The 12280-nt window shown below is 43.4% G+C and overlaps 2 long non-coding RNA genes across 3 annotated transcripts; both read left to right on the top strand.

Annotated features, from left to right (window-relative positions):
* Positions 1 to 6218: 6218 nt before the first annotated feature.
* LOC135334257 (uncharacterized) lies at positions 6219 to 8062 on the top strand. 2 transcript variants are annotated; one of them, XR_010394222.1, is made up of 3 exons: positions 6219 to 6765; positions 6851 to 7712; positions 7875 to 8062. It is a non-coding gene; the product is annotated as an uncharacterized LOC135334257 (long non-coding RNA). The 2 variants fall into 2 exon arrangements; XR_010394223.1 differs by having other exon boundaries at positions 7862 to 8062.
* Positions 8063 to 8255: 193 nt separating this feature from the next.
* On the top strand, positions 8256 to 12056 carry LOC135333608 (uncharacterized). The gene is made up of 4 exons (XR_010393996.1): positions 8256 to 8377; positions 8720 to 9156; positions 11426 to 11649; positions 11708 to 12056. It is a non-coding gene; the product is annotated as an uncharacterized LOC135333608 (long non-coding RNA).
* The last annotated feature ends 224 nt before the right edge of the window (positions 12057 to 12280 follow it).

The following is a 12280-nucleotide window of genomic DNA, read 5'->3' as shown; positions in this document are numbered from 1 at the left end:
TCGTAATGTGTACTTACTTTTAATAGGAATGCCACGAGGGAAAAATGCTGCAAGAGATAAACGACCGGCTTGGTGTATGTGTGCCAAGAAGATGCATGGAAGTGCAAACAAAGTCCTCAAGTGATTCTAATGATTACATTGTGTCATTATATCCTCTGATTAATAACTTTTACCGATCATAAACCAACTACAGACGTATGTCTTACATCATCATTTTTTTATAACTTCTATTATAAAACAATCACTTTTACAATTCTATGAAATAATGAACTGTAGGACTTGAACCAGTCTCTCATTCTTATTATCTTGTAAAATAGAGATGGTAATCTTTCCTTTATTGAGCTCAAAACTCTTCAGCTTGAATTGTCATGGAAGTGTATTTCAGGTCTGAGCTGACTTTTCAGCATTCAGATTGTCTGCCCTTGATGAGAAGAAGACAAGCTTTGATTCACTGCCACAACAGCCTCTCTTATTGGTGCCAATCTCGCGCGCAATGTCTCCCTAAATAATGATTACATCACCGTAACGTGCCTGGATTCAACCACGCCCATCGTTTCCAATCCCTTTCTCTTCTTTCATCTATGCTTTAACAGGGTTTAGAAAATGCTTGTTACACAGCCAAAAATCCACGGGTCCGTTTCAGGCCGTTACATGTCTGTTACAGGACGTTCACAACATCCTGATACGGGACCGTTGGGTAGACACGACCCAATGGCTGAACCACAGTTCATTTGGGGGGAGATTGACCAACTAAACAAGGCTTACTCAGAGGTGGTACACTGGAAGAGAAACATATTCTCTGTTCCATCCGGAAAGGCCGGCAAAAGCGAACTATCCCGCCTTTCAGGAGCTATGCAGAGGGCTCAGCACTGGAATCGGTTGCACCCTGAAAGCAGTTACCACGATGAGCATCCTGCTCTTACAGAAACCAAGTCGCTCCTCCGATCACACTACCTGCCTAGAGAGACGCCTAAAAACATGGAAGGCAGGGGACTTCGACAACCTCTTGCTAGAAGGCAGGACCATTCAGCAGCGGTTAGGATCAAGGAAGAGACCCCAAGAAGAACCAGACCAGCTCGCTCGTGCTTTCTCAAACTTAATGTTGAAAGGGAACACAAAGGCGGCCCTGAGACTTATCTCGAGGGGTACGTGTCCTTCACTTGAGCGATATCGCTCTCTCACACGGTGATGAGTCACAATCCGTCCTGGACATTCTGAAATCTAAACACCAACCAGTGGACCTCGTGGATAAGGTGAACGATCCACCAGCCATCCACCCTATTATTTTTGACAGCATCGATGGGAAGACCATACGCTCTACGCACTAACGGATTGACGCACATGGATGGAGGAGGATATGTACCTCCTTTAAGTCTGCCTCTGGCCATTCATTAGCCCTTCTAACTAGAAAGATTTGCACGACCTTCGTCGACCCTGAAGGACTCAGTCCACTCTTGGCCTGTCGTTTAATAGCTCTCAACAAGAACTCAGGAATGCGACCTATCGGAATTTGCGAGACAGCTCACAGAATCGTTGCCAAGGCCGTACTAACAGTCACAAGTGATGATATCCAAGATGCTGCTGGCTCTTGTGCAGGCCAAACGGCTGGTACTGAGGCTGCAGTCCATGCTATGAACCTCGCATTTAATTCTAAAGAAGAAAATGTGGTAGTTTTGGTCAATGCTAGCAATGCATTCAACTCTCTAAACCGCCAGACGGCACTCAGAAATGTCAGGGTTCTCTGTCCATCCATCTCAACCATTCTCATTAATACCTACCGCCAGGCTGTTCGTCGATGGATCCACTCTGTTATCCCAGGAAGGCACCACCCAGGGTGACCCATTGGCAATGCCCATGTACGCCATCGCCCTAATGAATAGAGTTAACCAGTCCGTAGTAGTCACCCACGCTGCTGCCACTAGTAACATCCCTGCTCTTCACAGATGGTGGGAGGAACTGACCAACATTGGCCCTGCCTATGGATACATGGTCAACGCTCATCTGATAGTAAAAGCCAGCCAACTCTCAGAAGCCCAAACAACTTTCGAGGACACACAGATCAACATCACCATAATTGGGAAACCACACTTAGGATCCCCTCTTGGAAGTCAGGAATTTACAGAGTCATTCGTCAGAAATAAAGTGCAGACCTGGTCAGAAGAACTGGAAAAATTATCGATTATTGCGAACATCCACCCTCAAGCTGCCTATGCCGTTTTCACCCACGGCATTGTAGGCTACCTAGTGAGAACCACCCCAAACATAGGCCCACTATTACAACCACTGGAAAACATCACCAGGATAAAATTACTACCAGCCCTGAGTGGAAGAGTAGCCCCCAATGACTCAGAAAGGGACCTGCTGGCACTTCCAGCTAGGCTAGGTGGAATAGGGGTTATCAACCCAACAACAACTCTGTCAGACTCGGCCTACTCTGCCTCCAAACAAATTTCTGCGCCCCTCTACAACCTCATACTAAACGGAAGTCTGGACTACACGCAGTTTACTGCCAAGTTAGAGGTCAAAAAAAGAAAAAGGGAACTCAACGCCACTTCTGCCGACCAGCTTAAGTCAAATCTACCACCTAACCTCCAACGAGCTATGATCTTGTCCCAGGAAAAGGGAGCCTCAAACTGGTTAACAGTGCTACCAGTGAGTGGAAGAATTTGGCTGCCTTCAGAGACGCACTAGCACTCCGATATGGGTGGCAACCCAATGGCACCCCAATCACATGTGCTTGTGGCACCAACTTCACAGTGGAACATGCGTTATCATGTGCAAAGGCGGCTATCCCCAGGGGCGGATCCAGGGGGTGGTTTTGAGGGGCTGAAGCCCCCCCTTTTGAAAAAACTACCTATGTATTGCTAGTCTGAGGTTACAACAATTTTGCCACCAACCTTATTACTTATGCATTACGTAAGGGTTATACAATCTGATTGGTGCATATGCATTCCTGAATGCAAACTGCTTACGTAATGTAGGCAGTCTGCAATCTGATTGGTGCTGCATGTTTTTCTGCAGCAAGAACGAATGCTAGATAGGGCTGCAACCCGTCTCCCTTTTTGGAGGCGGGCCACGCCCATCTAGACCTAGCTAGCTAGACTTACATACTAATTTAAAGTGCATAGGTCTGTTGCTGAGTCAGCTCCTTGTGCAATGTTTTGTAGAAGGAGGCATGCTGCTGAGCTGCAACATGGAGCAGATCTCAGACTAGTTGCAAGGAAGCAGCCTTACCTCCTCTCACTCTCAGTGCAGTCTGAGTATAGGCATTGTGATTCTTTCATGTACCAAGAGTGCATGAATGTGCATGTAACATACTCCTTTGTTGATTAGAACGAGTTTTTTGTATTAACTTTTTCGTATTCAGTATTCACTTAATAATAAGAAAGTTCCAAGGTCAAATTGTGAGCAAAAAGCAAAAAAGTTTGAGGTGGGAGGGGGATGCTCCCCCTCCCGTGCCCACCCCCTGGGTGGCTCTGCCACCCTCGTACGGGGCTTTCTACTAGCCCCCCCCTTTCATTTTTCATGGATCCGCCCCTGATCCCTCCATAAAATAACGAGATCAGAGACTTCACGGCCAACCTCATGTCGGAAGTTTGCCACAATGTCGCCATAGAACCACACCTACAACCCATCACCGGCGAAATTCTATCAGGTGCATCTGCCAACACACAAGATGGTGCCAGATTAGACGTGGCAGGAGATGGTTTTTGGGGAAGCAGATTTGAGAGAGCATATTTTGAGGTATTCAACCCGTACGCACTCTCAAACAGGCTACCGCAAACACGAAAACATAAAGAAGAGAGCTTATGACCAAAGAATCAGAGATGTAGAAAACTCGACCTTCACTCCCCTCATCCTGTCATGTACTGGGGGCCTTGGACGTGCTGCTACCTCCACCTACAAGAGATTGGCGTCTCTCCTATCTACAAAATAGGTTCAGCCCTACAGCACCACCATGGGATGGATCAGATGCAGGCTGTCCTCTCTCCTCAGATCAGCCATCATGTGTATTAGGGGGCCTATCGATCTAGTGACAAGCGAGTCCTTGGTCCCACCATACCCATGAACTAACTACACATAACTTATTTGCCTGCATGGTTCTCTCTTAACCCTTGTTATTGTAAAAAAATAAAAAAATAAACTCAGATACAGCCTGTAAACGGCCCGTACAAACGGCCTGTATCATGCTGTTCTCATGCACAATAATAAGCTGTGAGTATCATGCTTCAAAAGGTCACAATTCAAAGACAAAGAAGACAAAGAAGACAAGAAAACAGCAAGATATTAATTTCTGTTTAGCTACATTATATATGTCTCTCATTTCGTCTGTGTCTTCACATCCCCGCGGTGGCACTGCAGATAAAAACAACCAGTTGAAACCGTAGGCTAACGCTACGTAAGTATACTAACTTACTGTATTCTTGTCTTATTTTGTGCAGATACATGAAGATAGACTCTGAGGAGAAGAGACTGGTAAAAATACACCCCTGCTTACCGGCGTACTACTATGAAGTCAGTGAAAAGCTTGAAGAGCCGTTCTTCATCTCTGAGATAGCTCGCCAGCTGTACACTAATAACACTTATTCTTTATCATTCATCTATTTATGAGGCATATAATGCATCACCAAACACATACAAAACAATGGCACTTACCTAACACGTCCAGACTCCAACTCGGTATGCCGATAAAGAAATCTATTAAAACTAGTGTTCAAGCCTTCTAGACCAACGCAATAGACAGCATAAGCAGAACTCAGTCATAGAGATAAAGTATTACGAAACATACTCTTAGTAAACGGACTAATTTCCGGTATAATTTACTAAGGTTTTATGTTCGTAGTACGATTACCCATATTCTGGGTAATCGGGAATTTGAATTTGCCTTAGCTTTTCGAGATGCCCTCTCACTTCGCTACAGTTAGCAACCATCAGGAGTCCCTTCATCTTATGCATGCGGTAAACAATTCTCAGTTGATCACGCTCTGTCATGCCCTAAGGGTGGTTTCACAGAAATAAGAGATTTAACGGCCAACTTACTCACTGAAATTTGCAGTGACGTCTGTGTAGAGCCTGAACTACAACCTGTAAGTGGTGAAGAACTAATCGGGCTGCCATCAAACGTCCAAGACGGTGCCAGATTAGACATTGCGTGTAATGGCTTCTGGGGTGGGCGCTTTGAACGTACATATCTGGTGTTTAATCCCCACGCAAGATCGAACCAACACACCAACTACTACAGGAAGCATGAACTTGAAAAGAAGAGACAATATGAACAACACGCCTCATTCACTCCTTTGGTGATGTCAGCCACAGCCAACCAGGCCACTGTGTTCTACAAAAGGCTAGCCTCAAACTTGGCAATCAAATCTAATGAATTAAAGCGAACACTGTCCTGGCTAAGGAGTCGAATTACCTTCTCTCTCCTACGCTCCGCCATTCAATGATCCCGCTCCATGCAGTCGTGGACAGCCAGCCAGGTCCCAGAATCACCCTTCAGTGGACTTGGCCAACTCGGAATATTCGGTTTTACATGACTTTAGTTTTTTCACATTAAGTTAACTCATTAATCATTAATTTTGTCATCATTAATTTTGTCCTCTAACTCACTTTTATTTTCAAAAAAAAAAAAAAATATATTCTGGGTAATTTGAAGCGCATGCGCACTATCACCCCTGCAATAGGTACCAGGCCTTAATATTTTAATCGGCCAAGGCTAGTAAATACCAGAGGAGGGTCACATTTAATAAAGGATCAAACATTCTTGTTCTGGGTTCTTGACCTTTGCTGCATATAGCAGCTTAGCGCTTCTGTTCTTTATTTGCCTGCTTGGAAAGCCTAGATCTATCCAGTGCAGCAAGCCAGTGCATCAACATTTATACTATAGCCACAGAAGGCTAATTTCCATATCTTGTGGTTTTGAAGAATGCAATAAAAGGTCAAAGGTTGCAATTAAATCCTGGATCTCCTCTCTCAAGCTGATTCCTCTGGGGCGCGATAGCTCAACCGATTTCTGTTGTGATTATAAAGAGGATCAAGCTGTATAAACTCAGGGGCGCGAGGTAGCCTCGATCCCAGGCCGAGTTTTCGCTTTTATAACGGTTAGGCGAACAACTAGGCCTGGTACTAGTTGTCTGCGCATGCGTCAATCGTTAGTCAGATTCTGACGAATGGATATTCTCGTTCACTTTTGTGACATTTATATTCGTATACTATCAATTTGGAATGGCTACTGCAAGTTAAGTTGTATTGTGTTAGACAGTGCTATAGCTGACGCTCTATCTTCCCTGAAACTTGGAGATCTTATTCTAAAGTCAGAGCAAGTAAAGGCTATAAACCTGCTTTCTCAAGGTCATGATGTCTTTGTGTGGTTCCCGACTGGTTATGGCAAATCCATATGCTATCAAGTGCTCCCATTTGTGTTTGATAGGCTGCTAGGTAGATCTGAATCTCCAAGCGTTGATCAGAGTGTTGTGCTGGTAGTGTTGCCGTTGGTTTCTCTGATGGTGGACCAAGTGAAGAGTTTGCGAGCTAGAGGAGTTGGTGCTGCCATTATCAGCTCCAACAGAGGGATAGACCGTAGCCTGGTGGCTACTGACTGTGGTATTGGCAGTGGGAGCTATAGGATTCTTTACTCAGCCCCTGAGGCTCTAGTTGGTGATCATGGCTCGAGTTGGACCAAAGTGTTACTGTCTCCTCCTGTCTGCAACACTTTGGTTGCTATATATTGCTGTAGACGAGGCAGGCTCACTGTGTTTACAAATGGTAAGAAAATAATTATACATGTATAGTGCTTTAATTAGTATACGTCACGATTACAAACCACACACACACACATACACCACAATAGGAGTTCTTATTTCCGTCCCTGTTATGGTCGTATTTGTGACTTGAGAGCCTATGCTCCACCGGGTACGCCGATGCTTGCAGCCACTGCAACAGTAACAGAGAAGATGAGAAGGCAGATTGTCGGAACTCTTGACATGCGAGGGTGCAAATTTGTTCGCTACTATGGCCCTCGGTATGGGTATGAACTTTAAGGATTTGACTTCTATTGTCCACTATGGAGCTCCAAGATCACTTGAAGACTACTTTCAAGAAAGTGGTCGGGGAGGAGAATTGTCCACGTCTACCATATACTGGTCACCATCAGATGTCCCCAATAGGAAAGACAAAACGACCCCATGTGAGCTGGTGGACTAAGTCAGGTGGCAGAGAAGCAAGTTGAAATTGAAGCTTAAGCGATTCGAGTGCATACTTCGTATTCCTATTCGCAAAGAAGTGGATTTTCCAACATCTTAGCATTCGTAGTCCATCACCTTCGTGCCAACCATTGTAGAACTCTGAAACAAGAGCAGGAAAGTGACAAAGAACATGCGCATAATTGTTGACAACATCACTACTGTCATTAAGGGGCTGTCCAAGAATCGCTTCTGGTACTATAGTCCACTTGTCAACAATTGCACTGGCAACGTCTGAAAGTTTGACTTTAACCTTAGCTCCAGTGCTGTCAAGTGGAAAGTCGTCTACACTCTTTATGCCAAGTTCCAAACGAGCAGCTTCCACTAGATGCCCATAAAACGCTGTAAGAAGACCTGCGTGGAGATTCTTCTTTGGTTTGTTTGCATCAGGGAGTCGACCGATCTTGTGCCGAAGTGTGCCGTGATCTCTTGGGCTGGTCTTAAAGAGGTGTTTCCAAACAAGCTGCAATGGTGAGATGTATTATAAACGGTATACTTTTGTGTGTAGTATACGTACAGTAACATAGTTACAGTAAGATACGTACGTACCTCAGCCGGTTACCTGCAGTTTTATGTACATGTAACATTAGGATACGTATGTCTATTTTATTCTATTAAAGTAACACCCTATAGGTCACATTACTAGCCATGCAGTCCATACCATCAAGAAATTGAGGAGACAGTGCCAATCTGCTATACATGGCTCTAGGTGATGAGACGACCAGAGGGTGTGTTAGAGCAAATAACGTGTCTTTTGCTTCCGTCCTGCCTCTCCTTCGTGAGTAGGTCACCCACCGACAAACATGTGTTAGCGCTGTCTCCTAGGTAAGAAATCATTTCTCTCATGATATCGATCATGTCCGTTGTTTTTGTCTCACACTTGTGTAGGACATCCACAACTCCTGATTTCTCTTTCATTTCCTTGCTGTGGGCATGCTGAATGTGAGCCACTACTCTTACGTTTTTGAGGCTTAAAAACTCCAATGTAGTCAGCGAGAACCCTTGAGACAAGTTGGACCTCAGAGCATCTACATCTGCTTGATTTGGCAGGAAGTAGGATACCGCAATCTTGGTTAAATCAGGGGGAATGAAGTCAAAGATGGGAGGTGGAGGATCAACTCTGGCTCGTACAGCAAGTAAGCTGTACATGTGTACTAATGTGCTTCTTTGGTCTGTTCTTATGTCTCGCACTCCCACTGTCTTGTCCACGTTGTCACCTACAAATTGAAATATTGTTCCCTCGTTGACCCATTTCTCAATTGGTGCCTTGTGTTGCTCACTTATGCCGGTGATTAGTTTCATCACTGCTGTGTAACTGATAGTTACATTCATGTAGTTTAGTCTTGTAAGCACCTGTGTAATTATAAGTTGGCTTTTACAATCAGCAAGACAATGCACACACACACGCACACTACTGACACTCGATATCTAATATCCGTGTGTGCATATAATTATACCAACCTTTTTTTGTACATTAGAATTGCACAAAACGAGTGAGAGAAAGGTCTGGAGCCCTGTCATGTGCTGATTTCGTTCTTTTAAGACGAGAGCAACAGCCATGCACATGCTGGGATAATGCTGACTTGTGCATTTCACAGTGTTCCTCTTGTCAGACCTGGTTACAACAGTCCATAGAAGCTGGTATAGGGTTGGACACTTTGTCTGAAGCTCTGTTATGCAGTTACTGTATGAGAACAACTCAACAAAGGAAACCTCCGGAAAAGTGACAGTGGTGGTGTTGTTTTGCACATGTTGCTACACTCGTCGTCCAACACTCTAGCAACACGGATCAGTACTTCCTTTTTGAGAGAAGGTTCGGCCATCACAGCCTCAGGACAGTTACAAGTTGCTATTGCCTGCACAACCTTGTGCAAGTTTTCATCCACCACGCTCTTCACTGGGCCTATCGTGATCTGTAAGTTAAAATAAGTATCTATTAATAGAATTTATTTTTAGGTATTACAGTACTTTTCCACACCCCCTTTAGTTTATTGCTCGCAAGCTGTTGCATGCCCTCTCTTTTTAATACGCTAGTACTTTGTCATGGATTTTACGGTTCCGTACAGAATGTCACTAAATGGAAAAAGTGCCCCAAGTATATAAGAGAGCTTTAATGCTCGTCGGCACTATACCTCTCCTATATATACTATGAGGCATTTTTATAATGCATGTGCATTAAACAATTTCCCCAGGTATATAGGAGAGCATTAATGTCCATTGGCATTAAAGCTCTCCTATATACTATAGGAAACATTTAATGCTCGGCACCAAATCTCTCCTTAGTAATATGGGATATGCTTTATGATTGAGGGTCTCCTATAATGATATGGGATACGCTTAATGCTCGGCACTAAGTCTCTCCTATAATAATATGGACAATGCCTAATGTCTGGGAGCACTAAGTCTCTCCTATAATAATATGGGGTATGCTTAATATCTGAGGGCACTATAAGTCTCTCCTAAATAACTATAGGAGATAATTTATCCTGTTTGCACTAACAACAATCATTAATTATGCTTCAAATTTGTATGGGGAAGAAGGGACAATTTAACTAAACTATCAATGTCAAAACTAATCAAGGCATAGTTCAAGAGGACGTCTTGCTTTCTTCGTCACGGCACATGCAGGGAAAGGTAGAAAGCTTTCCTGTGTTAAGCAGCTGAATATGTGTCCTCGCATCTCCTTCTGGTTAAACAGCAAACTCGAAGGATCTTCCCCATATAATAATAACACACAAAAGGCGATTGCAAAGCACCCACAGTCCTTGCTGCCCTTTTGGCGCTGTACATATGGTCTTTGTACCAGGCATTTTCCATAGAGCAACAGCATCTGCTCTTTTAACTTCAGGTCGAGCTCCTTTGGCAGAAGAGAATCGAAGAGGAAGACGATGCCACTGCTACGACTTGACAGTGCCCAATGACCAGAAAAATTGTGAAAGAACATCGATTTTTGTTGGGCGGCTTTAAGAGATCCTGGAAGTTGGGCTGTCTGAGGATCTGGAATACCAGGGAATTGCTTTGATGGGGTGTTTAGACAAGCATGCATCCATGTGCTTGTCAGTGAGTAAGCCTCCTTTCAGTAGTATCGACCTCGTAAGTGAAATCCAATACTCGGTGGGTGTTGGAGGACTATCCGAGATCAGAATTTTATCTGCATAAAAATAACTCAGTCTGAATGAATTCTACATGCATGTAACTATACCTATAATTATATACATAAATAATTTAAAGTGTACTCTCTTAATTGTTTGCACATCCTCCTATATGCATAATTATAAATCATGTTAGATCGATCTACTAAATATAATACACTTTGCCCCATCTTCTTAGTACCAACATGATTTTCTCTTGTTGCTGCTGTCTGCTAACTTAAAACTGTGTCTTGCTTTCTTGTGACCTGTTGGTGTATGATCACCTGAATTGAATGCATGTTTTCTGTCGGGAGGACCTTCTGGGTCATTATCTGTGTGCAGTCTCTTTCGATAAGATAAGAAGTGAAGCAACTAATTTATCAACATTTAGCACCTTCATTAACTAATGTAAGCGCCTCATATCATTTTACATTAACACCTTTTGGTGGGCGACTTAGTGCCCCCAGACATTAGGCATTGTCCATATTATTATAGGAGAGCTTTAGTGCTGGGCACACAATATCATTCCTATAGTCATATCTGATATATAGGAAAGGTCTAAAGTAATATAGGAGAGTATTAGTGCCCTCAGTCATTAAGAACCTCCCATATTATTATAGGAGAGATTTAGTGCCCTCAATCATTACACATTATCCATATTTTTATAGGAGACTTAGTGCCAAGCATTAATTAAGCGTATCCCATATCATTATAGGAGAGACTTAGTGCCCTCAATCATAAAGCATATCCCATATTATTATAGGAGAGATTTAGTGCCGATCATTAAATGTTTCCTATAGTATATAGGAGAGCTTTAATGCCAATGGACATTAATGCTCTCCTATATACCTAGGGAAATTGTTTAATGCACATGCATTATAAAAATACCTCATAGTATATAGGAGAGATATAGTGCCGACGAGCATTAAAGCTCTCCTATATACTTGGGGCACTTTTTTCCTTTAGTGACATATTATCCGGACCCGTATTTTACATAGTGTATATTGCTTACCATTACACTGGATATGTCAACATCTGTTTGACTACCAACAGTGCGAACAGGAAGTACTTCTAACACAGGAGACGACTGGCTACAAGTATCTTCGGGACCACCTATTATGTAACAATTTTTTTCAATTATGTATATGTATTATTATGTATAGTGTACGTGCATGTATGTATTAATAGAGTGCCTAGTATAGGAGCAAAGACCAATCTCTTTCCAGCTGTTCCAACAGTGCTCCTCTTCGCTAACGGGCGAGACTGGACAGTGTGAGGTGAGGCTTCATTCCCACTTGTGTCCTTAGGTCTTTTTTTACCTGCCCTACTTTACAGGACTGGAGTGTATCTGCTTCGTTGTTTCTGGTAGCTCTGTCGTGCAAGACACTTAAAGCCTCAAGAGAATCAACCTTTCTCAAGCAAGATCTGCACAGGTACTCGGATAGTCCATCAGATTGAAGAACTGGAAGGTCCAGCAGCCTGCTAAGCCTTCCTGCAAAATCTACCTTGAGGCATTCAGTGCTAAATACCATCCTGAAGTTATGCTGGGACACTATTACTGTGCTGCAGCACAATCTGCAACTCTCTACTTCAGACATACTATACTATTATGCACAACCATGTGCAACTTGTATACTGTGAATTTTCGTGTACAACACCTGTATGATGATTATTTTTACGCAGAGATACCGCGGTAATCGACGCATGCGCAGACAACTAGTACCAGGCCTAGTTGTTCGCCTAACCGTTATAAAAGCGAAAACTCGGCCTGGGATCGAGGCTAGGGCGCGAGGGTAAACTCAGTTTTACATAGGGCCATGTGGTGTTTTAATTAGTATACCTTTTGACACTGGCATTCCTCCTCTGAGTAAAAATACAGGAAATATGTCCATTGTCGACCTTTGAACC

Source organism: Halichondria panicea, chromosome 3, assembly GCF_963675165.1.
Source record: "Halichondria panicea chromosome 3, odHalPani1.1, whole genome shotgun sequence".
Taxonomy (NCBI): domain Eukaryota; kingdom Metazoa; phylum Porifera; class Demospongiae; order Suberitida; family Halichondriidae; genus Halichondria; species Halichondria panicea.
Note: the sequence above shows the minus strand (reverse complement) of the source record. Positions and strands in the feature narration are given on the sequence as shown.